Source organism: Mus pahari, chromosome 13, assembly GCF_900095145.1.
Source record: "Mus pahari chromosome 13, PAHARI_EIJ_v1.1, whole genome shotgun sequence".
In the NCBI taxonomy this organism is placed as follows: Eukaryota; Metazoa; Chordata; class Mammalia; order Rodentia; family Muridae; genus Mus; species Mus pahari.
The window spans coordinates 70,167,670-70,188,347 of NC_034602.1; positions in this window are offsets into that span (position 1 = coordinate 70,167,670).

The following is a 20,678-nucleotide window of genomic DNA, read 5'->3' on the forward strand; positions in this document are numbered from 1 at the left end:
AACTGAGGAATATCGAATGGCTGAGAAACACCTGAAAAAATGTTCAGCATCCTTAGTCATCAGGGAAATGCAAATTATAACAACCCTGAGATTCCATCTCACACCAGTCAGAATGGCTATGAATAAAAATTCTGGTGACAGCAGATGCTGGCGAGGTTGTGGAGAAAGAGGAACACTTCTCCATTGCTGGTGGGATTGCAAGCTTGTACAGCCACTCTGGAAATCAGTCTGGTGGTTCCTAAGAAAATTGGACATAGTACTACCGGAGGATACAGCAATAACTCTTCTGGGCATATACCCAGAAGATCTTCCAACTGGTAATAAGGACACATGCTCCACTATGTTCATAGCAGCTTTATTTATACTAGCCAGAAGCTGGAAAGAACCCAGATGTCCCTCAATAGAAGAATGGATACAGAAACTGTGGTACATTTACACAATGGAATACTACACAGATATTAAAACAATGAATTTATGAAATTCTTGGGCAAATGGATGTATCTGGAGGATATCATCCTTAGTGAGGTAACCCAATCACAAAAGAAGTCACTAGATATGCACTCACTGATAAGCAGTTATTAGCTCAGAAACTTAGAATACCCGAGATACATTATGCAAAACACAAGAAAACCAAGAAGGTTGACCATCGTGTGGATACTTTATTCCTCCTTAGAATAAGGAACAAAATACTCATGAAGGAATATAGGTACAGAGACAAAATTTAGCGCTAAGATGAAAGGATGGACTATCCAGAGACTATGCCATCTGGGAATCCATACCATCATCAGCCACCAATCCTAGATACTAATGCACATGCCAGCAAGATTATGCTGAAGGGACCCTGATATAGGGGCCTCTTGTGAGGCTATGCCAGTGCCTGGCAAACACCGAAATGGATGCTTACAGCCAGCTATTGGATGGAACACAGGGTCCCCAATGGAGGAACTAGAGAAAGTACCCAAGGAGCTGAACGGGCCTGCAACCCTGTAGGTGTAACTACAATATGAACTAACCTGTACCCCCTGAGCTTTGTCTCTTGCTGCATATGTAGCAGAAGATGGCCTAATCGGCCATCACTGGGAAGAGAGGCCCCTTGGTCTTGCAAAGTTTATATGACCCAGCACAAGGGAAGGCCTGGGCCAAGTAGTGGGAGTGGGTGGGTAGGGGAGCAGGGGCGGTGGGGGTATAGGGAACTTTCAGAATAGCATTTGAAATGCAAATAAAGAAAATAATAAAAAATAAAAAAAAATAAGAGCATGAAAGAAAAAAAATAAAAGAAGTGCTCAGGACAAAGGAATGACTGGTAAAACCCATGAAGAAACAAAATCCTTTATAATATAAAAAGTATTATCAATCATAATATAAATGTAACATCTCTTTTCTTACATCCATACTTTGTATCTGACATAACACTTATTTGTAACACCTAATAATATTTCTATACACAAAATTAAATAATTAACATCATTGATTGATTGAGTGAAGGTAGCAAATGAAGGAAAAATGCACTTTAAAAAGTTAAATTTTACATTTTTACATAGCTAAATTAATTACTTTCCTCTATATATACAGTTATCTTTATTTTATGAACTATTTTACTTACATTTACATTTAAATTGCTGGAAATAGATATCACTTGATAAAGCCATTGTAGTATTGCCATTTTTATATTAGGAAAATTCTCAGAAAATTGGGAATAGTTCCCCTGCTATGCCACTCTTGGGCATATACCTAAAATAGTTCCACCATACCACAAGGAAAACTGCTCATTTAAGTTCAGAACAGCTTTATACATACTACCCAGAAACTGGAAAAAAAGATGAGATGTCCCTCAAATGAAGAATAGAGAAAGAAAAATGTTGTTCATCTACACAATGAAATACTATTCAACTGTTAAAAAGAAGGCTATAGTGAAGTTTGCAGACAATATTTTGACCGAGAAAATATCAACTTGAGTGAGGTATCTCAGATCCAAAAGGATACACATTCAGTGATTACTGAATATTAGCCATAAAGTACAGAATAACCATTCTACAATCCACAGACACAAAGAAGACAAATAACATAAAAGGCCAAAGGGGATATGCATGAATCTTACTCAGAAGAGGAAATAAAGAAGACATTGAAGTTGGGTGGATGGAGGGAACTGGATGAGAGAGGGGAAGGGGAAAAGAATGTGGCAGGGAGATAAGGTGTTAGGGGAAAAGGGAGAGAGAACAGAAGTCTGGGACAGGCAGAGGAAGAAAGGTCTCAAGGAAGTTGTTAGAGATCTGGGATATGGATAGTGGTCCTGGAAGTCTATGGGGTGACTCTGACTGAGACTCCTAGCAGTAGATGATAAGAAGCCTGAAAGGGTTACTTTCTTTAGCAAGGCATGACTTCCAGTAGAGGGATGAGGATAGCAAACCACCCACAACCATTGTCCCCACATGTGTCTCGCTTGCAAGAAGTTCAGTAAAGAATGGGCAGGGGAGATAGATTGTGTGAATGAACAACCAAAGGCTGGCCCAACTTGATACCCTTCCAATTGGCAAAACCAATCCCTGACATTACATATGATCCTCTGTTAGGCTTGCAGACAGGAGCCTATCATAACTTTCCTCTGAGAGCTTCACTCAACAGCAGATGGACTCAGATGCAGAGACCCAAACACTAGACAGAGGGCAGAAAGCCTTATGAACGAGTTGGGGACAGAATAGAGGGGCCTAAAGGGAATAGGAACTCCGCAAAAAAAACCCCTACACAGTCAGCTAATCTAGACTCTGGAGGGCTCACAAAGATTGAACCACCAACCAAACAGCATACATGTGCTTGTATGTAACTAGGGCCCTTGCATATATGTAGCTTGGTCATCCTGTGGAACCTCCAAACCTAGAGCAGGGGCTGTCCTTAAATCTGTTGTTAGCCTGTGGGTCCTTTTTCTCTAGCTAAGCTACATTGTCAGATCTCAGTGAGAGAAGACGCACATAGTCCTGCAGTGACTTGATGTGCCAGGGTGGGGTGATATCAAGGAGTGTCACTTCTTCTCCAAGGGGAAGAACTGTGTGAGAAAGCACTGAGAATATGGAAGATGCTGTGATCATGATGTAAAGTGAATAAAATATAAATTAATGAAAAAAGAAAAATAGAAATATTTTCTATTAGTCTTTTTCATTTTTAATCAGAATATAACTACATAATTATATTCATTCAATTATACTACTCCTGCATCTGAGTCTTCCTTCCAAATTCTGGATCTCTTCACTTTTAACCATTGTTGATTTATATATGCATATGTGTGTGTTTTTGTAGGTGTATGCATGCATGTATATACATTATATATGTATATATGTTATATATATATATATATATATATATATATATATATATATATAATTTTTTAGTCTCTTTTTTTGTATGCAATTATATGGTTAACCAGGAAGTGTAGCCACCTGCAGCTACATGAAGTGGGTTTCTGAAGGGAGGCTGAGGCTGTATGGAAAGAGATGGTGAGAGAAATAATGAACCAAGACAAAGTTTTCTGATCAAGGCCTAAAGTTTACTTAAGAGTCTGAGCTTATAAAAGGGAAGGCCTATCCCCCATCAAACCAGGCTCTCATTCTTTGTTGCCAGGCTATTGCTTATTCAGGATCACCTCAGGAAGATAAGTTCAGCCTCTCAGCAGGTAGCAACATCTTGGAGAGGTGACAGAACAATAGACTCATCAAGAGTCCACCCTAGGTGGACTAGCTGACAGTGGCAGCACAGGTATGAGCCAGCCTGCTCAAGGTGGGGGAGGCTACAAGTAAGTATTGGATAACCAGTCAAGAATGTATCTGTAGGAAAGAAATATTCTTCCTCTCATCAATGTTAATTACTTGTATATTTCCATCTACAGGTGGGCCCATAGATATTGAGAGGTCATATCTGGGTTAGAATTGTTTAGGTCTAGTCTAGTCTGACATGTTGAGATCGCCTGGAAATAGTTTCCATTACATAGCTGGCAAAACAACTCCACATCAGGCATCCTCATCCTCTGGCTCTTAAAAGTTTTATATTTTGTTTTGCCTCCAAGATGGGGCACATGTGTCACTATTGTATCCATAGACCTAGATTGATTTACTCAGGGCAGGACCCCACAGAGGAGACCCATCTACGCAGATCTCCTGCATACATCAAGGTATTATAAGTAAGTGAGTGGACATTAGAGGGAATGTTTTTATATATATGGTGAATACTCCTCTGTGGACGCCCACCTCGCCAGCAAGGAATATGCCACACGACAGGATCCTTCTGCACACGTTTATTGGGAGAGCTTGATTGCTGTGGCGAAAGACCCCGAGCCCTAGAACTAGCGCTGCTTTTATAGGCCTAGGACTGGCGTGGCCATGCTGATTGGTTCTGCTTTCAGTCCTTAATTTACATGCCCCGGGATGGGCTGTGACTTGGTGTGAAACCCATTTGCACCTGCGCACATTGGTTATTTACCCAAAATACACGGGCGGTGGTCAGTGGTAGCCAGCACTATCTTGTAATGGCGTTATATGGCTTCCTACACTCCTCTATGTTCACAACTTCCCTTTGTTAGTTGACTCCCTTTTCTTAACTGAAAATGAAATCAGATTTAGGCAAGGTCCTGTGCTATAAAATCTCTTCACTTTGCAGTTTTATTTTGATTTATGTTTCTATGTGTGTGCAAAACACATATGCCAGAGTGTACATGTGGAGGTCAGAGGAAAACTTGATGGATTAAATTTTCTCTTTTCATTTTCACGTAGGTTCCAGTTATCAAAAGCAGGGTGCAGGCCTTGAGTAGAAATAGTCTTTGACCACTGAGATATCTGGCATTCAATAAACTACCTTTGTATGCAAGACAGATAAAAGGTAAAGCTACTCCATTTGGTTGCCCCCAAGTGAAATATTATGCCTCTGTGGAAATAAATTGTAAATTTATTTAAGTAAATAATGCCTTATCTTCCATTTTATTGTCACAGGCACTATCAGGGCCATAGTTATAGGAGATGAATTAAAAAGAGGAAGGGGAAACTTTGGTCATTATGTATTGTATGAGAGAAGAATCTGTTTTCAATTAATAAATAACTGAATATTCATCATATAATATAATCATATAAAATCATGAATATCATATCAGAAAAATGTAGCGAAATTATGTCTAGAAGTAGGTCAACTTTTTGACTCATCACTGGTATCAACTCAAATATTATATAAGTTGTACACTAAAGATAATAAATAAAATTTCATTTCATAATTTTAATTAATGAATCAAGTCTACAAATTCTGCCCTGTAAAAGTTTCTATCTCCCACAAAGTGTCACATAACTTTCTTCAAAAGGAAGAGAAGAGATTTATTTGCAAGTATAATGATTTATTATCATAATGCTACAGGTACAAATGCAGCATAAACAGGCACAGTATCTATTATAGATATACCAATTTATCTTAAAAATAGAAGTTATTTTACATTACAAAAACTGAACAAATAAGAATAGAATCTGATAAACACAAAAAATCTCCCAAATAAAAAAGACTAGAAAAAATATGTATTTACTTATTTATTTTTATTTTTCAATGAGAATTTCTTTTTCAAAAATCACATTTTATAAAGCACCTTTTAACAAATTTAAAAATAAATTTTAAAAACATATATTTTAGTATCATAATTGAAGTGCGCATGTCACACACCCGAAGCTCTATATCTAAGCAAATTACTAGGCATATTGGGAAAGAATAAAAATGGAATATAAGAAGCTCTAGAGAATATTTCACCTTGTTGTGTGTCGTAAGTAACCTGCTCAATGTTGTACAATATCAACAGCCCCACTAAAGAAAATTAAAGAATAAATTATAATGAATGTTGGTGAGAACTCTTTCTGAATATAACTGGAGAAATTTTGAGGGATTCTGAAAGCAACCTGTGTAGTGTTGAAAGTGAAAACAATGAAATGGCTATTTACTTCATTTAAAACACCTTAATTTGTTATTATTACATGCAGGTGTTTTATGAGTTTCCCTCATCAGTGCTCACTACCAAAGGTTTAAATTTTCAAAATTTCCTTCCGTTTTTTTGTCCCCCTTCCCTGTTTCCCCTCCACAAGCCCCTCATCCCATTCCCCTTCCCTCCTGCTTCTATGAGGATGCTCCCCACTCCCATTTAATCATCCTTTTCTCGCCAACTTATTATATATTGGATTTACGTTTCTTTCTAAATGTTCAAAAAGATAGTTTAGAAATGATTGGAAATGATCTCATAGTATAATTGAGATCTTTGAGAACTTTGGTGAACCTTTCATTTTCAGTCTTTGTTAATGTAACTTCAATGAAAAAGTAAACATAATGTTTGTATAGAATAAGTAACCCAATTTTAATACTGTTTTTAGATAATGAGCTGGTTTTAATGAAAGTGGACCCCATTTGCTCATATATTCACAAGCTTAGTTGTACTCAGCTGGTGAACTGTTTAGACAGGTTATGAGTTGTGGCCTTGTTGACATGGGATGGGTTTTCAGATTTCAAAAGTCCATACTAGGCATAGCCAGAGTCAGTCAGTCTCTCTCTCTCTCTCTCTCTCTCTCTCTCTCTCTCTCTCTCTCTCTCTTTCTCTCTCTGTCATTGACCCTTAAAAGATAAAAGTTCCTTTAAACTCGTTATTCCAAATCTATACAGAAACAGATTTTTGCATTTAGTCTCTAGATTTTGGCCTGATAAGCTGAGAATTCTATATTTTCAGAACGTCACCTTACTCGAAAATTCCGACAAAGGTCCTTTCATCCTACTGGGAGCTTGGTTTCAGAATTTATAGATATCTATAATTGTTCAGAATACATAGAAAAAAACAATAGGAGTAGAATGGCTAAAAGAATGAGCAAAATTCTAAACTATGATTTCATGGTGTATAAGTCAATATGTATGAAAAATCATAAGCTCTAAATGTGTAGTATCTCACATGTCTGAAACATGAAGATCCCTATGAAATAGTGTAACTAACTTTATTCTAGTTCTATGAAGTTGACAAAATTAATTTAAAGACTTTGTAAAAAAATGTGATTCCTAATTAAATAGTAGTAGGCATATATATTATTCAAGTAATTATTTTTATTAAAATAGTAGAATTAGAAAGGTTAAAGATATTGCACTTGAAATTATTCCATGAAAAGGGTATTAACATCCTTACCAATTCTATAATAATGTGTGTTTTTAGTAGTGTGAAATTAGATTCATATTCTTTCAGTGCACTTAGAGATTCTTCTCCAGGGGCTGGAGAGATGGCTCAGCGGTTAAGACCACTGACTGCTCTTTCAGAGATCCTGAGTTCAATTTCCAGTAACCACATGGTGGCTCACAACCATCTGTAATGGGATCTGATGCCCTCTTCTGGTGTGTCTGAAGACAGCTACAGTGTCCTGACATAAAATAAATAAACAGATCTTTAAAAAAAATTCTTCTCAAAATTCCATGCAGCATAATTGCAAAGGGTCAGACTCCTTTTGTGCCTTTTAGACCAATTCTAAAGTTATCAGCAGGCAGAAGAGTAATATAGCTTGTTCACACTCATTCTAACAATGGCTAAAGTGTACTTTCCATTGACAGATAATCTAACTTAGAGCCTCAGAGTTGCATTATATTGATATTTATTAAATATACCAAAACTGTGAAAGTTTTATGCAGGAAAATTTCAAGTATACATTGCATATAAAAATATTTATAATCTATTAAGAAGTGTTGTAACTCCCGAATTACTGATACTAGAGACTTCAGTGTTATACAGATAGTTTGCCTCTGTGTTCCCCACCAGGGACTTCCCACACACAACCCCACCTCCCACCCCTGCAGCAAGTGTGATATGCAAACAGCTGGTTTCTGTGTTGTGTCCTCTTGTAGCAGCCTGGGGCTCCCTCCCCCTTTCCACAGTTAGAATGGCACGATCCATATATTTCCCTGCATGAAGACATTCTGAGAAGACATCCTCCCCGCCTCTGTGTCTCCAAAAACCAGCACTCCCGCTGATGAACAGCAAAACTCCAGGTACCTGTCCTTGAGACCTTAGAGAAATAACAAGCTCAAGGGAGACCATGGAAAAAAAGGTAAGCAGAGGTCAGATCACAAGACAATTATGACTGTCTGTAAAATTAGTCCTTGAACAGACACTCATTAACCCCCCTCCCACTTCAGTACTATTGCACCCTCTACTCCCCTTTTCTGTGAATATTCACACTATTCATAACTATACTGTATATAAACCCAGTTTTCTGGACTCAGGGTCGCTTGCCAGCATTCACACAGTGAGTGTTAAGTGGACCAAGGCAGTTTGAACTTGAAACAATAAAAGACTCTTTTGTGAGTTGCATCGGACTTCACAATTCTTGGGCTTGTCTGGGTTTCCCACAGACTCAGGGCACAACAGAAGCGAAATTAGAATCTCATAGCCTAGTAGAAAATTTAAAATGCTGAACTCCAACCGCAAAGACGAATTTGGTTTTTATTTATTTATTCACATAGATTGTTTGATGCGATCATAATGCAAAGAAAATTTGATTCAATGCTTACTTTTACCAGGCATATTCTCTTTGATTTCTCATAATTCGTGTTTAAAGTATGATCCAGTTGACATGTCTAAGCGATCAGATTTAAAAGTCAATCTTCTTACCCCTTCCAACCACTCCCAAAGAGAACAAAAAGTAAAAATAAAATCAACCAAAAGAAAGCATGAAAAAACATTATAATAATAAATAATAATAATAATAAAAATATTGTGGTGGATGCCACATTGTGTCACAGTATGTCACACAATAAATGGTTTTGTATATACTGTTTTGACTGCAATGAATCATTGATCTCTTGCTTCTGCTACACTATCAATACTGGATCCTCACCTTGGTTCCACCCATTTATCTTATTGGTGCCCTGTGTCACAGGGATCCTGCAGCTTTGACTCTGCAGGACTGATTCCTTCAAGCACTCCCCGCTTACTGCCCCCGCTCCCAGTCAAGGTCACCCTCAACACACAACATACACAATCATTCCCCCTCCCCGCTCTCCGCTTCTTTTCTGAACACTGGGAACATGTGGCAATTCATGTCTTTGCGAGGCTAGGTACTTCCTCACCAAATGAGACCAGGCAATGGAGCCCAGATAGCAGAACATATCCCATGTACAAGCAGCAACAGCTTTTTTGGATAGCCCCCATTCCAGTAGTTCAGGACCCTCAAGAAGGTCAAGCTACATAAATGCTACATGTTCAGGGAGGCCTAGGTCCAGTCTATGTATGTTCCTTGGTTGATTGTCTAGAGAGCTCCAGGGGTCCAGGTTAGTTTACTCTATTGGTCTTCCTGTGGAATTTCTATTGCTTTTGGTTCCGGCATTTGTCTATCTTTCTATATCTGTCTGAGTCAGATGTTGTGTGGAGCCTCTCTAAGGACAAAATGGTCCTGTCTCCAAGCATAACAGAGTACCATTAACAGTGTTAGGAATCGGTGCTTGCCCATGAGGTGCATCTCAATTTGGTCCAGTTGTTAGTTAGTTGACCATCCCCTCAGTCTCGGTTCCAACCCCCTTGCCTTCATTTCTTATAGACAGAATAAAATTTGGGTTGAAAGTTTTGTGGGTGGTTCTGTGTCTCTGTCACTCCACTGGGGTTCCTGCCTGGGTACAGGAGGTGGCTTGTTTGGGTTTCATATCCCCATTGTAGTGAGTCACAGCTAAAGTTACTCCACTGATTCTTGGGCACCTCCCTTATGCCAGGTCTCTGTCTTGGAGGTGTCCCCAATTTCCTCACCACCATCAGTTACAGATTTCCAGTCATTTTCATGGCTATTTAGTCATTTTTCCTGCCCTTAGCTGCACCTGATCCTGAACCCCCATTCATCTCCCCGTTTCCTTCCCTCCCAACCCCTCTAAGCATATGCCTCTTATGGCAATTTTGTTCCCGCTTCCAATTATGTCTTAGGGTTTTACTGCTGTGAGCAGACAACGTGACCAAGGGAAGTTTTATAAAGAATATTTCATAGAGCTAGCTTACAGAGATTTAGAGGTTCAGTTCATTTTCACCAAGGCAGGAACATGGCAACATCTAGGCAGGCATAGTGCAGGAGGAGCTGAGGGGTCTACATGTTCATCTGAAGGCTGCTAGCAGAATACTAACCTCCAGGCAGATATGAGGGAGGTATTAAGCTCATGCCCACAGTGACATACTTACTACAACAAAGCCAAACCTACTCCAGCAGGACCATATCTTCCAATAGTGCCACTCCTTGGACCGAGCACAGAAACCATCACAAAGTGAGATTCAAACTTATTCCCTTGGGCCTTCCTTCTTGTTTAGCTTCTTTGGTTCTGTGGAGTGAAACATGGTGCCTACAATTTATGGCCAATACCCACTTATGTGTGAGTACATGTGATTCATGTATTTCTGGGACAGGATTACCCCACTCAGGATGCTATTCTAGAGTCCCATACAGTTGCCTGAAAAAAAAAATCATACTGTCTTTGTTTCTAATGACTGAATAGTATTCCATGTGTATATGTATCACACTTTCTTTATCTATTTTTCAGTTGAATATCTAGGTTGTTCCACATTTTGGCTATTGTTTATTCCAGAAAACTATTATTTTGCTATGATTATATGCCCTGACCTGCAGGGACCTAGGGCAGGGGAGAGAGAGACACGAAGAATGAGAGCAAGACAGTTGCCTGACCAAGCTCTGAAAAACTTTATTCAGGGGTGGCAATATAAGCATAAGCAAGAGGAGGCTTCAAGGGAAGGGGGAACATTCTGGGGGCTCTCTGAAGGCCTGTTGGCAATCTTTAGTTCCTGGAACCAATGGTCACAGTGCCCTCTCTACCCACAAATATTCTTTCTGTTTTCACCACAAATGTTCTCTCAGGGCTGTTTATGTAAGCTAGAAAAATTTCCACAAGGTCATGGTTGAGGCAATGACTCCTGGCAATTATACTTGAGCAAGAGTTTTTGTGGGATGTTGGAGCATCTTTGGTTATATGCCCAGGAGTGGTGTAGCTGGGTCTTAAGGTAGAACTACTCAATTTTTTTTTCAGAGAAAACACAAAATTGATATCCAAAGAGGTTGTACAAGACTGCACTTTCACCAGCGATGAAGAAATGTTCTTTTTGTTCCACATCTTCACCAGCATATAATATCTCTTGAGTTTTTTATCTTAGCATTTTGGATGTTCTTTTTCTCATAATGTAGTGACAAGGTTTTTTTTCCTTAGTTTTAATTTTATTTATATATTCTAAATGTAGTTTCTTCTCTTTTAACATATATGTATTTTGTATGTACACTATTGCTTCTAATACAGTAGTGCAGTGATTTTCTGGGATTCTTCATTGTAAAAATGAGTAGGTCTTTGCATCTATATTTGTTTCTTGAGGCACATAAAGCAGAGGACTCATAGTGCTTGCTATATGACCTAGACAGAGTTAGCCTCCTCTGAGCACTCAATAGTATCAGATGGCACAAAGGCAACAGACAGCCTAAGTTTAAAAGTTCACTCTGAATATAACCTATCTAGTTTGAGCAGGTGTCACCCCTAACCAGAGTGACAGCACACTTTACCCCTCCACTCTCAAAGTATAGGGAAAAGGAACATGATGGTAGCCACAAGGGTCAATGGAACCTGTATGTTGATTGTCATTTTAACTGCATCTGGTATCAAACACAATAAAAATGTCAGTATGGGATTGTGGGGGCATTTCTAACAGTGATTAGCTGCAGACAGAAGGCCTCCAGAGAGTTGGTAGTACCATCAGGTGGCAGCCTGATTTAAAGTTGTCTGAGGATGAAGTAATGCTGATTCATCCTATCTGCCTTCCCTTCTTTCTGATAACTTCTTTCCTGTTCATTCTTTGTGGTCTTTGGGGCTCAACTTCTTCTGCCTTCCAATGTGAACAAATACCAGCATAGATCCAGCAATCTTCTAGGCTATTTAAGAGTCCAGGCTTGTAAAATAAGATGCCACTGGCTTCTCAAACTCTCCTACATACAGATTTTCTTCATCTGCCTAACTCTTATAATACTTCTATCTATCTATCTATCTATCTATCTATCTATCTATCTATCTATCTATCTATCTATCTAACACCAAGATGTCTGGTTGGAAAATTTTAACAAGTAAAGTAATCAGAAATGTATGATCCCTGAGACTCACATGGTTAGAAGTCATGTAGGCCATCACACAATTCTGCTTGTGTCTACTTTGAGAACTCAAGAGATTGATGGTGAATTACTCTTTGGAATATGATGGCCAGCCCAGATAGTAGTGATGACACTCACTATAATGGCTTTGGAAAATTAGAAAAGTAATCCACAGAGCAGAAAATCTTTAAATGCCAGCCTGTTGCCAATGCTTGGTTTCAAAAATCTAAGTACAGCACTACAAAGGATTTTCTAAATATTTTGCTAGTCTTGAAGAACTTGTTTCACAGTAAGCTTCTAAGGTACTTTGTTCCCCTGCCCCCCAAAATAGCAAAGCAAATACTTCTATTACAAATCGAAGCAATCACTTATTGTAGACTTCCATTGTCCATTGGAAATGTAGTCATAACGGTGGAAATCCAGGAGGCACAGAACTTGGTATTACTTTGGGTATCCAAACAAAAAGGTAAAGCCCAGCAAATTCACAGTTGGGTACTGATGTTGAAAATCATGCCAATGCAGATACCAGAGCCAGCACAAAAGTCTCAAAGTCTGAGAATGGGATTATCCAGAACAAAGTTAAAGTAAACATGATGGGATGTAGTATCAGGTATTTTTCCACTTCTGTATTCATAGGCAAGAACATTAACCCTCATACAGTAGGTCATCAATAAAAGCTTCCTGACTAAGTTCATAATGGCGCAAACTTCATTGCAGCAACAGATGCTTGCAAAAAAAAAAAAAATATATTGAAAATGTTGAAGCCTGAGAAAAGTTTTTAAGAAAGAATAGAATTCCAAAAGACTGCTTCTAAAGAGTGTTTTAATTGTGGAAATTACACTTGATAAAAGAAAGTTTACCTCAATCTTATTCTTACAATTTGACAATTTTTCAATTCATTTTACCTCCCATTTATTCACATTAACTTGTCATTAACTTTGTCGTACGGCTGTCTCACCTATCTTTGGTAGCAGAACAGTCTTCCTATGAGAATGTTTTTGACACTGATTGAGTAAATGCTCTTTGGTGATCCTGTTTTGTCTATGGGATTAGGTATGGCTCATTGCTGTCGTTAATGGAGAAGTTGAAAATAACAGAAATGATATATGAACTCAGTGTCCCTAACAGACTGCACCTGAGATGTCAGCACATCATGGGAAATTAGGTTATAAGTATACAAACACAAAGATACAAGTCCCCCCCCCCGAAAAAAAAAAGAATATGCTTTTCTTATAATACTTTGGTATTACATATGCATCTAAGAAAATATGCATTTTTTAAAAAAACAAGACAAAGATTTGTTGGTGGTGTTATTGGAATACCTGAATATTTATAAAATTTCACTGTCAAGGTTTTCTTCTTTTAGTTCGACACTATATTTCCCTTGACCCACTATTTCAAGATTAAAGTAAAACAGGGATTTGGTTATCCAGTTGTTTATTCATTCAACCAGCAAATTTATACTGTGCTTATAAAAGTTAATATCCTAGTTAGTAAAATACAGACATTGATCATTGTGCTCAAAGATTCACAGCATCCCAATGGATTCCTGTGACTTAGATCAGGATTTACAATGCAATGTAATAAAAAACACACACAAAGTTTCAATGCTCAAATAATATGTAAAATATAAACCAATGTGAAGGCATGTTATGCCTGTGGACCTCTGTTTCTTCAAATGTAATGAAATATTTACCGTATTTGAAAATTGTTCACCATCTTGTGTTAACAGAAAACAACATTGTCTCTGATTAGGGAGATGTCCTGAAAATCAATGCTTATTTAAATTATATAACATAATTCCATAAATATTATAGTATATGAAGCTTAGAGATGTAGTTGAAATTTATTTCAATAAATATTTTTTGAAAGCAAAGTGCATACTATAAAAAGCAAGCAAACAAATGAAAAGTTCACATTAAATTGTTTTAAAATGGCATTATTAAATTAATATTTCAGTGAAATAATTGCAAAATGACCTTGAGGACATGATAAAACTAATTATACTTCTATTTTTATGATTCATATCACTAAAAGGACTCCTTGAGTCTCATGAATTAACTACTTTAAATGTGTATAAACAAAAATAATAGTAAACATGAGCTGAGAAAAGACAACTATAGACATACTAAATTGGGCACAGGAACATGCTCAAAGAACTACACAAAGAACTATAGGCAACTAAAGGACTTTCAAAGCAGCTTCACAAGTCTTTCCAAGAAAATAACACATTGATTATCTTATGACAAATGGTCATGAAAGATAAGGGGGTCAATGATATGATTATATTGTACTCTCAAAATATAAAACAAATATTTTAAAGTTTACTGATATATCCCTTCATCTCTAAAAGAACAACCTTAGGTGTTTTTATTACAAAACTGGTCATAATCTGAAATAACAAATTAACATCAGTGTATTAAAATATCACTTGTATTTTTTTCTGTTCACACTGAGAAAATATTCTCAACAGCAGTTTCTTTTTTTAATAAAAGCAGGAAAAAAGAACAGATAATGGTGACACCAAAAATATTATTTTAATTTCACCTTCAAGGTGAGATCATTAGAAAAAGGCAATTTGTTGTATGAAAAAAAAATCATGTTTAATAGCAGTCTAGAGTAGTGAGAACTGAAATTACATTCTTAAGTATAGAAACAAAAATTGCCCTGCAGACAGTCTGTATTGTTGATGTTATTAGTATTCATTTTAAGAGAAATTTGAAATAAAAGAGAAAATTGAGAAGAAAAATGTCATTGAGTTGCACCAAAATCTCCTGAAGCTATTTACTAATGCCTAAAACAAATTCCTCATATACTGTGAAAAATTCCTACTCAAAAAGGTGTTTATTAATGTAAGACAAAGGAGACATCATATCAAAACTTGATAAATTATTTAATGAAAGCAAATTCTTGTTATGTTAAAATTTACATTACATTTAAATGTTATCAAATTTTCTTTTAAAAATATATTTGGTTAGAGTCTCAAGATTATTTCCAGAACAAAATTATGTAGCCAGTCCACATTAAAATATATCAGGCTAAGAACCTGCCATTTCAATAATAATTAGTATCTAAAAACACTAGATATGAGGATGCCTGCTTTATTTTGCTGTAGAATGCTTGTGAAGTATATGAGGCCTTGAGTTAAATTCAGTATCTGTGCACACACACACACACACACACACACACACACACAAATCCAGTAAGTAACAGATCATGAAGTTAAGGTGAAAACTGGAGTGGGGGGGGTGGGGGGGTTGTAAGGCTAAGTTTGACACTATTTGTAGAAAGGACCCACATTAGCAGCTTTCACCTAGAAAACCCAAACAATCAAAAGTTTCAGGATTGTATTTATTTAAGAAAATGAGGTAAAATGGTATATTTTGTGATTAAAATACTGCTAAAAATAATGACAACTATCAGAGCAAAAAAAAAAAAAAAATATCCATTATTGAACTGCCTAATTCTATCCTTTTTCCTTTGCAGGTTACTTAGGTAGTTAGCCAGCAAGTCAGTCAGTTAGTTAGTTAGTTTCTTAGGTAGTTAGTCAGCTAGTCAGTCAGTTAGTAAGTTAGTTAAGTTGGTTGGTTGTTTATTTGAGATAGGATCATATTTTCTAGGCTAAGATGCCCTTGAAGTTACTATATATCTCAAAATTATCTCCTTCTCATAGAAATCATTCTGGCTACTTTTTCCACAGTTACAGATTAACAAACAGTGTGAGTCACCGTTTCTCCTTCATAAAAATTGTGGGAAGTTTTTCTAAATTAAAGTGTAGTTACTTTATTCCCCCTTCCCTTTCCTACTTCCATGACGTGTGTGTGTGTGTGTGTGTGTGTGTGTGTGTGCACTAGATATTGAATAATACCCATGAAGTCATATAAACATGGTTATCTAAACAAGACCTGGCCAAAGAGCGCATCAATAGACTTGCTAAAGTACAAAGGGGAAATGACACTAGAAAACAGTTATTGTTCTTCTTATAGGGTTGCAATCCCCCTCAGTTTCAGCTCCTTCAGTCCTTTCCCTAGCTCTTCCATTGAGGTCCCCAGGCTCAGTCTGATGGTTGACTGTAAATATCTTCTTCTGCATTGGTCAGGTGCTAGTAGAACCTCTCAGGGAATAGCCATACCAGGCTATTTTCAATAAGCACTTCTTAGGTGTGGTGTGCTATCTCCAGGATGATGTCTCTATTTCCATCTGTTTACCTGCAAACTTCAAAGTTTCATTTTTAGTATCTGCTCCATTGTGCCAATATATACTTTTTAATTATCTATTAATTAGTTAATGAATATTGAAATGTTTTACATGTATCAGAATGTTATTTATAAGATAAAGTAAAACACATAATTATATATCCATATACATTAAGAACTTCTGATTCAACATACTCTCCCATAATTTGATCAGATGATCATAGCACAAAAAGAATTTCATAATGTGTGTATTCATTGAAAAAGATGCTCTTAGATTCCCAACTTTGACAGGACCTTGAGAGATTATTTTTAATCATTCCAGGCATCAATCTGATCGTGTCAATATATAAATGGTAAGGTGGAGAATGTTAAAGGGATGAGTTAAGAAGCAAACATATAGTTTATTGTATGACATTCTCAAAATTTATACATGTAGAAAAAGGACATGTATTTTGAATATATATATATATATATATATATATATATATATAAAACAAAAAAAAAGTTGGGCAGTCTTATTGTATTCCCACAGTCTTTCTCATATCTATTATTTTAAATTGCTTTTAAGTATAATACAAGTAGATTGTGTTATTCTGAGAAGGGATAGTAAGTGTGATTTTCATGTTACGTGTGGAGAAATTTTTTTTGTTTTAGAGCAGCAACTAACACATTTAAAAGCTTGTATGCTAAGAAAAAAGCAGAAAGGTAAAAATAGTTTTGGACTATTGAAGGAACAAATGTATAATTCACATTTTATTCAAGAAACCTTTCACTGTTCTTTTTCTTGCTTCTTTTGATTTTTAACTTTCCTATTTCCATTATTAATTATTTCAAGACAGTTCTTAAAATATTGGGCTTGTTGAGAAGGTTCAGTGTTTCAAAGTCCTTGTCGATCTTCCAGAGGATCCAAGTTTAGCTTCTTGGGTCCATGTTAAATGACTCGTGAGAATTATTAACTCCATATGAAAAAGATACTTTACCTGCAATTCTACAGACATAGGCACACACACACACACACACACACACACACACAAATACATGGATGCATGCACATACACACATTAAAGACTTTTTTAAAAAAATCTTTTTAAAAATAACATCTACATAATCTTTTAAAGAATATATATATATATATACACATGCTCACATGGAAATATTAGTAAAAGTGGCAAAATCTAAATAGAATCACTGAGTTGGTATCAATATCAATGTACTCTAGTTCATGTATTAAGAAAAATCTTGGATCACTTTGTGAATTTTAAATTATTTTCCATTTTCATGTATCTCTGTGATGACATATAATAACGTTTTACCTAAAAAGAACTGTCTGAGCCAACCCAAAGTACATTCATCTATTTTATGAGGATGGGCTGAGCTGCACTTTGTTAACATGATTAATTTTGTATGCCTGAACCTATTTTGTTAGGTTTTTTTTGTTTTTTTTTGTTTGTTTGTTTGTTTGTTTGTTTTTACACAGGGTTTCTCTGTATAGAGCTCTGGCTGTCCTGGAACTCACTCTGTAGACCAATGCCTGACCCTTTTTAGTATCCCTAGTTGCCTGCTGAACTAGCCCTTTAAGAGAACTTCTTGATTCAATGACCTTCAGTGTCAGCTCAAACTTGGACTTTTGGAAACAGGAAAGGTTATAAAAAGCAGAGCCTGAAAAAGGAAGAGTAGGGTCCAGATGGCAGAGGAGTAGAAAACAGAGTATTGTGAGAGAAGATATTTGTTACAAGAAGAACGAAAATCGAGTAGAACCAAAGAAGAGAAAAAAAGTTGGTACAGAGAACAGTAGAAGAAAGAGTGATGAATCAAAGAAAGATTTCACAGAATTAATCTGAGATAGGATATATGCCAAATGCTTACAGGATAGTCTTTAGAGAGCAGCAAAGAGAGGGTGGAGGGAGAGGATGCAGTTTTACTGGGACAGTTTTATCAAGGCAGACAGTAGATAAAGACAGGAGCCAGAAATTTAGTTGCAAAGATATAAGGAGACAGCTTTATCACTTTATACCCTGCATACTGCTTTCTTCCCAAGAATCCCCTATCATAATCATTTCCCCTTCCCCCCTCCCCCCTTCTCTTCTCTGAGCAGATGGAGGCCTCCTGGGTATCCGCCAACCCTAGTTCTTGAAGTCTCAGAGAGGCTAGGCCCTTTCTCTTTCACCGAGGCCAGAGGACGCAGCCCAGCTCATAGAACATATCCCATGTACAGGCGACTGCTTTAGGGATAGCCTCCATCTCATTTGTTCAGGACCCATACAAAGGCCAAGATGCACATTGCTACAAAGGAACAGGAAGGCCTAGCTTCAGCCTGCGAATGTTCTTTGTTTGGTGGATCAGACTCTTAGAGTGCCAAGCGTCCAGGTTAGTTGACACTGTTGGTCTTCCTGTGGAGTTCCTATCCCTTTAGGGGCTCATAATCCTTCCTTCTCTTCTGTAAGAGTGCCTAAGCTCCATCCATGGTTAGGGTATGGTGTCTTTATCTCTCTGAGTCAGCTGCTAAGTGAAACCTCTCAGAGAACAACATGTTCCTGTCTTCAAACAGTCAGAAGTTCTGACCTTGAATTGTTCCTGTTTAAAAGAACTGAAGGGACAAAAATGGAGAAGAGACTAAAGGAAAGGCAGTCCAATGACCAGCCCAACGCCAGATTCATCTCATGGGAGGGCACCAAGGCCCCGACATTATGACTGATGCTACGATGTGCTTACAGATGGGAGCCTAGAATGGCTGTCCTGTGAGAGGCCCTACCAGCAGCTGACTTGACCCAGAAGCAGATAATTACACCCAACCATTGAACTGAAGTTGGGACCCCTAGGGTTGAATTAGAGGAAGGATTGAAGAAGCTGAAGGGGAGAGCGACCCCATAGGAATACCAGCAGTCTCAACTTACCCTTACCCCAGGGAGCTCCCAGAGAGTCACCAACCAGGAGCAAATATGGGCCAGTCCAAGGCCTCTGACACAAATATAGTAGATGTATTCCTGGCCAGGCATTAGTAGGAGAATATGCACTTAATCATCTAGAGACTTGAGGCCCCAGGGAAGGGGGAGTGCTGGGTGGGGAACCATTTCTGAGGCAAGGGGAATGAGGAATGTCATGAGCAACTGTGGGAGGCAGATAGAGAGAGGGCAATGATGCAAATAATACAGTAAATACAATAATAAAAATTGAGGAAAAAATTTGATAATTAGATACTATTGATGATGATTCTGTAGCCTTGAGTCCTGTATAAATAAAGGTGTTACCCACCGGAAACTTTAGCACTTCTAATCGTTCAAAGTTCTAGAAGGTGCTGTGTCTGCTACTCAGGAGAAAAGTAATCATAATTTCTACCCAACCATTTGCCCAGTGAGCAACAATAATAACGTGCTGGCAAGACATGCCCACTGAAGTCCCCTATTCATAAAATGAAACATGCACTTTCAGGAAATCCTATGGCTAGATAGATGACGGACCTTGAAAAGGTCCTAACACAATTTTTCTGCTAAAGAACAGAAATGAACAAGATTCTAATATGGTATCATTATACTCATCTAACCAAGATGTCTTTTAACCCTTATCAAAGACACATTTGTTTGTGTTAAATGATGCCCTCAGATCTACACAACAAAACAGGTTCAGAGGATAGGAGACTATAACGTGTTCAGATATAACATGAACATATATACTACATATGTTTATACAGAGGCCCAGGCTTCATTCTCTATAAGGTGGTGGCCCAATGCCCATAAAAGGCAGAAATGGTGGATGACTTCAAGGTAACTGTATATTCTAGACACAGCTAGGCAGCTGCGTATAGGAACTCTTACAGTTTAAGATAGCATGCATAAGACCCATGAGAGCACAAATCAGACCAAATTCCAGGACTGACTTGGGAGATAGGCACAAAGGTCCACCATTAGCTGATTAGCTATTGACGATTATTAGCTGCTGGAAGAGAAAGGGTACTTATTCTTCTATGAGTATGTTCATTGATGAGTCACCTATACTCCAGCAGAATGCAGCATATATAAAATCACTTCACTAACAAATATTGGCCTTGATGGAGGTGGAAGGATTCAAAGTTGGATGGAAAATTAGGGCGTGCAGACAAAGGAGGAAAAGAGACTAAGACAAAAAAAAAAAAAAAAAAAACCCATTGTATGAAATTTTCAAAGCTCTATTAAAATATTGTTAAAAGAAAATATATCTCAGCTTATTATGACTTAAAATGGTCAAGAACCTAAGTAGAAAATTTAGGCTAGAAAGCTCTTAGAATTACTATATTAGTGCAATATCAATAAATATCTTCAGTGTTATTAGAGCTAAACACAAAAATATAAAATAAATA